Source organism: Oryzias latipes, chromosome 16 (genome assembly GCF_002234675.1).
Source record: "Oryzias latipes chromosome 16, ASM223467v1".
NCBI lineage: Eukaryota > Metazoa > Chordata > Actinopteri > Beloniformes > Adrianichthyidae > Oryzias > Oryzias latipes.
Genome location: NC_019874.2, coordinates 23,515,991 through 23,523,516, shown reverse-complemented (window position 1 = coordinate 23,523,516; position 7,526 = coordinate 23,515,991). Strand labels below are relative to the sequence as shown.

General features: G+C 38.3%; 1 protein-coding gene across 1 annotated transcript in view; it reads left to right on the top strand.

Moving 5' to 3' along the window:
• Window positions 1–7,526, top strand: part of LOC101167482 (thyroid hormone receptor-associated protein 3) — a 36,962-nt gene continuing 29,436 nt past the window's right edge. The window contains exons 1-3 of the mRNA XM_020710308.2: window positions 1–99; window positions 979–1,033; window positions 3,144–3,332. The gene's annotated coding sequence lies outside the window, so the exon portion shown is untranslated. The remainder of the gene's footprint in view (window positions 100–978; window positions 1,034–3,143; window positions 3,333–7,526) is intronic.

Here is a 7,526-nt window from a genome sequence, read left to right as displayed (position 1 = left end):
TAAGCCTTTCTGCTAGTACTATTGTTGTCTAGCTCTTTTCTTTCTCTTCAGTTTCTTTAAAAGGAGGAAATTCCACCTGCCTGTCCATCTGCTGAACTTGTAAGGAATATCTTCTATCCTAGACTTCCACAAACGATTGATTCAAAAAGGATTTAATGGAAATTCCTGAACTCTGACTTCCTCCAAATATCCAGGAAAAGGCTCCTATGGGTTCTAAAAGCTGCACAAAAACGCACTGATGTCACAGTTAACATGTGAATGTTCTACTCTTTAATGACTCCCTGTCTAGTCCATAAAAAAACCCAGCCAACTTTCTCCTCGCATTAAGCTTTACTTTTTGGTTTTCTAAATAAAAATTAAATCAACCAGTTGAACATTTTGTAATCTAGTGTATAACTAAATAGGATTTGGTTAAACTGGAGTTTAACTCTGGAGAACCCCGAACAACATTTTTCTGGGCTATTAAAGTTAACTCGTTTTGTTTTTGTTTCTTTGTTCATTATGGGTGCAGCAATTGACAGTGGCCAAAAAAGACAATATGAAAGAATGAAAGGAAAAAAAAAAAAAAGTGGTCAGATTTGACCCCAAAGGTTCTTCAGGGTTAAGATTTGCTTTCTTTGGATTGCACCTTGAAATTGTTTTGGTAAGACTGTGATTGACATACTGCAAACCGCGAATAAATAAAATGTCTTTATCATTACAGCTGAGAATGTATTAAAGTAGCACCCTGGTGACTTCAGAATGAGTTTAAGTTATTTGTTGACAGTGCTGGTTCAGACACAAATCATTGGTTCTTCCAAAAGTTTGCCAACTGTTTTCTAAAAGCTTATGTCTCCTCTAAAGGGGCTTCAGCTTTGTGCTTCAGTATGTGTGAGCTTTGTCACTTCAGGGACAGTTTGAGACTGTGTTGTCAGAAAGAATCGATCGTTTCCTGTCTTGGTTTGTTCAGACTGTCCTCTGTTTTTTTCTTTTTCACAGAAATCAACTGAATGTCTGCCACATGTGGCCAATATCTGGTCTGGTGTGAAAAAAGGTACTAAATCGAGACTGTTTTTTTAAAAAAAAAAACATGTCCGCAGGATCTGTGGGAAAAAAACGTAACTGTTGAGTAGAAATTGAGATCTTGAAGGTTTGTGCCAGCACAAATACTCTTAAATTACCCACCACTGCTGCACATGCATGAAACGGGATTTCTCCAAGACTAATTATAGATATTGATGAGAACATGGACAAAAGCTCCAACTTGTGCAACATCCTGAGTTTGAAAAGGATCAAGGGACAATGTAAAATCGACTGGAATAAAACCAGAATCCTGAGTCAAATCTATCCACAGTCCTGCACTGATGAACTGATTTCATGGTCAAGCTGACTGAGGCAGATGTCCACTGTTAAAAAGTCTGCCAAATATCTTAAAAGTGCCCAGGATTTCATCACATAAGAAAGGCAAATGTTTGATCCATTATTTGCTCATTGTATGTTTGATAAGTTATCTGCGAGGCTGGGGCAGGCGGTTCATGCAGTCCCTTCTTGCAGGGAGGAAACTGCAAATTTCCTGGTTGTCAGATGGTGTTTAGTGTGTCAGCACAAATACACAGGACAAAAAATGATGAAACATGTGTGGCAGCATGTCTGCTCTTTGCATTACGCGTCAAATAGTGCATCCGGACAGACTGCATGCATTTTAAGCACAGAGGAGACAGGGATGGAGGGGGGAAAGGGGGGGAAATTCTTCTCCACCAAACCTTGGAGACTCACCAAATCTGAACCGAGCATCTCAGAATCCTCTAAAGTCATCAAGCAGGAAAGAGAAAAGTTTAGGAGAACAGAGGCTCTATTCAAACCAAATGCTTTCCCCTGGCACTGTTTTAAATGTGTAGAAAATGAGATCAAACTTATGCTGACAAAGATTTGCCAGCAGGAATAAAAAAAAACAAAAAAACAAAAACCAGAACATGTGAAAGCAGCAGACAGCAGTTTCTGTTAGCGGTCACAGCTGCAGCTGGACTTTACTCGTCCAATAAAGTAATGCAAATTTTCTTTTTGTAGAATGAAAGGATAACAAAAAATTCTGTGTGGATGTGCATTAAAGACCGCATCCAATAAAAAATTTTTTTTGGGTGTTTTTAACATGTTCTTGTGGTGTTGTTCTAATGACAGAGAACAATAATAAAAGGAAAAAGTCGCGTTTCTGAGTATTTCTTACTAAAAATCATTGTGAACAAAAAATTCTGTTGGTAAAGAAGCGTATTTGTGACATAGAAAAGCTCCCTGCTCTGCTCCATTCTGATGTATCCACTTGGAGATGACCAGATCCACGTTTGCCTTCGCTTTCTTTGTCCCAATGGCATCTGGCTCAAAACTGCACTGTTGGATGGCTGTGATATTTTGCTGGTTATTTTTATTGCACCGAAAACGTTAGGTTGAGGGCATGAGGGGCAGTAAGCTAGAGCATGTAGACAGAGAGCTCTCGGCCAAAGGTGATCCTGATTAGTTTGACACTCTGGGCAAAACACTGCCCCCCAATTCAAGCCGCGCCCCAAAGTGCATACATACAAACACAAGAACAATAACTTTTATTGATTTACTTTATTACTTCTATAAGTATAATTGACTTATATAGTTGAATTTACAATTCACATAAAGTATGATGTGAGTTAGTTCACAATTTACATGCATCAGTTTATGCTTTTTTTGTGAAGACTGGCTGGCTCCTGTTAAAAAAGTCGCCACATTTTTCCTGTGTTTTTTTTTCTTGATCTTAACACAATGCCGACGCAAATTAATAAAGGAATTATTTCTGGTCATTTCCATTGGCTTTGTGAATGGAGGTAAATGGAAACTAAAGGACATATTCACCTCTTGTGTCTGCATAAATACAGCATAAAAGTGAATTAAAAAAAGAAAACAGATTGTGTACATTGCATCTGAACGGCGGAAGAGCATGGACGAAATCCACCAATAAGCTAGTTGACGAGACTAGCCTACTTAGTTTCAAACCTTTATTAGCCATGTGCCAGATCATCGTTAAAAGTTTGCTCACCAAACGGGAAAACCTGTCACATTTGGTGCTTAGCAAGTCTTAATTCCAGAGACTGCCTGCATACCTTGATCTTTAGTGTTTTTCTCTTTTCTTTTCTTTCTAGACTGGACACCTGCTGCTTCCTTTGATCTGTTGTCCACTATCTACATCCTTGACTGGACTTTTTCATCCACTGAACAAGATTCTACCCTCCTACAAGATTGCCCATGGGTAAAACAGCCACTGCTCAACAACAGGGAGTGGAAGGGAGGCGGGGTTGCTCTGCACTAACAGTGCCGCCCACAACTCAGAGGTGAATTTCGAACAAACTGCTGTCGCTCTGCAGAAAATCTAGAAAAGGACACACTTTTTAAAAAAAATTTGGGCTGAAAACAGCATAATCATAAGTAAAAGACCACCAGGAATGCTTTGAAAATAGCTCAAACTTTAATTCTTAATTTTTTGTGTGGACATGAAAGTATTTTTCTTGTGTCCATTTCATCCACCAGCTCAAAGACAGGCAGCTATAATCCCTAAACCAAAGTTATCTTCAGCTTTGGAGTAAAAACAGAGAGGGATCCAGTAGCAAACATAAAGTGGGTGGACGATGAAACCACATACAACGTATAATTACAGCTATAAACACATCTACAGTACATAGTGTGCATTCAGTCATGTGATACTTGTGATGGCCCATCGTAGTATGGCTGGCAATATTAAGTTAATGGCAATGAGCTAAATAAAGCTGCTGACAAAATCCCCTAGCACGGAACAAAGCCTCCTCCATTAATGTTGTGGAAAATGCTCAGAATCCACAATGACAGAAACGATATTAAAAGCAAAAGACAAGTTTAGCAGATTTGATGCCCACATACTCCTGACAGAAATGTCTAAACTAATTTAGTTTCACTTTGTCTGAAAGCTGCAGAGCTAACTGAACATCTTTCACTGACTGCAGTTTTCATTGGGATTTTGCAGAATTACCATAAAGATTTTCTTCTTTGTTATGCATTCTCGAAATAGTTTTATGCAAATCATCTTAGTGACAATGTAGTTTTTTTGCACTTTGCCAGAGAAACCCAACTTTATATAGACTCTATTTGGTTTAATTTAAACATGTTGTTTTATTTAAAACTTGATGTGAGAGTAAAGGCCACTTCTGATCCTATGGACTTACAGATAAATACAGATATAAAGGAGCCTGAAATGTTAGAAGTGACTGTATCCACAGAGCCACAAAGGGACTCCTTGCATGTGCATGTGTTGCTTCACACTGTCATGGCTTAGCTGTGACCCTGAAGAGAATGAGCTCTTCATTAACACACTTCATCTTGAAACTCTAGAAAAACAGTTTCCATCATATTTGTCATAATCATGAAAAATTTAAGTCATTTTGACTTTTTAAACATAAACTGGGTAAGCTTTGTTGATGCAAAATTAAATAAAAAATGATAAAATGTTTAAAAATGAAAACTTTAATATTTCAAACATGATTTTTTTTTACGTCTAGATTAAATCAGTGCCTCTGTTGTGTGACACTAGTGTTGCATTAAAATAGTTTTGCGACCTCTTCTGATGCAAACTGCAATTTCAATCTTCTTGCCTGCATGCCTAATCTTTCAAAAACAATAACTTTCAACAAAGGGAACATTGGAGAATCGAACACAGATGGGACTCTGGCACATCTGAAACAAAAAGAAAAAAAAAAGAGAAAGGATTTTAATACGAAACATGGGATTCTTCAAACGTTTTACGTGATTTTAATTAAAAAAATTAAATAAAGACTTCAATTTTTATGGCGATTGGAAGATTATAGGAACTGTTTGATTATTTTGACCTTCTGTTTACAGCTAAATAGCTCCCGTTGGTCTTAGTCTTTCACAAAAGTAAATGGATTTCTTATTTTTTGAAAACGCTGGATTCAACATATCAACTAGCAGGTTGAATTCATTTTTAGAATTTCATCTATTTATTTGGACATGTTTACAAAGGAAAACTCAGCCTATCAAAGTTCAGTGCAGTGTCCGAGCCGTCTGATGGGATCTCAAATCATTTTCTCACTTATTTCCTGCTGTGGATCAAATCCTCTGCTAGCATTCATTTGCTTTCTATATTTTTTCTTTCCCAGAATTTTTTTTCACTAGTACTATTAAAAACAAGTTAAAGTGAAGTAATTACCAAATGTTTTAACAAAATAAAAAAATAAAAAATCTCTGCTTTCTATGTGTGGATTCTCTCTGTTTTTGTGCAGTCCCTGGATTTCCCTACTGACTGCACTTATTAAAAGTTAGCCTTGAGCATTGTTATTTTCCCAAAGGGCTTTTTTTAACAGTTCCAATAACAAGTCTATTCTTGTTTTTCCAATCTATTTGATTAGCCAAACTTTACTCAGCTGTTGCTTGTCAACAACAGTGAATAATAATAGATACTTTATTTTATTGGCATCTCTGAATTTAGCTTTCTCCTGCTCTGCTATATGAATTATTGAGGCTTAAATCGAAGCCGTATAGATGTTTTTCTTTCGGGACTGTAGTCTTTTCCATGTACATTATTTTAGTCTGAGTCACAGTAGCAACAGAAAGTACTTCAGTTTCTACGCGCGTCTGTTTCTAACCACAACATGAATTTTAGTTTTGGAGGCCTCATAGCATAGTTGGCAGAATTGAACCCCATGAGAAAGTGTTCCAGTTTAGTGTGTTGGGTTATGATAATAATCTAACACAGTCCTGTAAAGACAAGAAGATGAGAATCATGCTTGCAACAATAGTTTGTATGATCAAGAATTATTTGCTTTCATTTAAATTCATTTATCTGCACTCTGAGCTTGGTACGGGAGAGGGGGGTAGTATGTTTTTTGTTGTTTTTAACATGTTCTTGTGGTGTTTTTCTTGCAGTGGAGGATTTAGGTGAGGAGAATTAAGTTTAAATTTGGATTTCTGAGCATTATTGTATTCAAACTGTTGTGGATCAGGAGCCATTGAAAAAAATGCAGTTTGAAAAAGCTTGTAGTTTAACGTAGAACCTAAAATGGTGGGCTACAAGCTCCCTGCTCTGCTCCATTCTGATCCACCTGTAGACAACGTCTTTGTTTTCCTCATCGGAGCTGGTTATCTGGTTCATAACTCTGATATCGATCGCCATTTTTGTGGCACTGGTAATGCTAGGTTGGGGTTGTGAGGGGCTGTAAGCTAGCAGGAGAGAGTGCAAGCAGACGGATGATGGGAAGTAGGGGTGGGCTTAGTCTGTGCCAACGGTCCTGCCCACAATTCTTTCTAAAATTGTCAAAGATCATCATCCTTGCAGCACAGAATATTTGTTAGTTAAAAACCATCTTGTGTCCCTTATTTTAAAAAGTGGGGTTCGGCTGAAGGGGCAAATGCGGAGTAGCTGAGGGCTGATTAACATAGCTGGGGTCAGGTTTTTGGCAGCTTCTCACTCCTTTTATGCATAAGTGTGCAAGGAACTGCAAAGTTTGTCCGTAAACATCATAGATAATAAACATTCAACAAGGTTTAGATTTGGCCTTTTCTATTATTATGAGGGTAGGAGTTTGAAGTGCAGGGCGGCAGTGGCTCAGGCGGTTGAGCGGGTCGTCCAATGATCGAAGGGTCGGCGGTTCGATCCCCACTCCCCCCAGCCAACTGTTGTTGTGTCATTGGGCAAGACATTTCACCCTCCTTCCCTCCACTGTGGCTCCACTGGTGTTTGAATGTGCATGAATGATCCCGGTGATGGTCAGACGGGCCGTAGGCCCAAACTGGCAGCCACGCCTCTGTCAGTCTGCCCCAGGGCAGCTCTGGCTACAACAGTAGATACCATCACCAAGTATGAATGAGGAGTGAATAAATAATGGACACAATGGAAGCGCTTTGAGTGACTTGAAAAGCGCAGATAAATCCAATCCATAGAAGTAGGGACCAGGGGTCTGTCTTTTAGCAGTTCTAAAAGTTCTGCTTAACAGACAACCAGCTGTCTTCATTAAATTCAAATAAATTAGATGTTGAAAATAGACACAATTATTGGGGGCTTTGTTAATAATTTATATATATCGATATATAATAAAGGCAACAGCAAAGTGTGAGCAGTGTCAGAGCAGCAGCATGGATGAGTTATGCTCTTGTAAAAATCGTGGGGGGCAATAGAAAGGCACAAAGTGATGAATGATATGCAACCTCTGCTGTGAGTGTTTTGTCTTACGGAGGTCAAGGGTCGGGGGTTTTGTAGGGTACGTCTGAGATATTTGAAGCAGGTGACCTGGGAATCTGATTTTTCTACACAACACTATAACAGTAAATATACAAGTACCCCTGTGTGATGTGTGAGATTGTGCTGTAATATGCATATTTATTTACGGGACAAAAGCCTAACTTATGACCATTTTAACCTTTTTTTTTGTTTTTGTTATTTTAAAAGACCTTTTTAAAGATAAATCAAAGGCCCAATCCTAATTTCCTGGCAGTGCAGTGAACACACTTGATTTCCAGACTGCAAGCTCAGATCAAAAGAA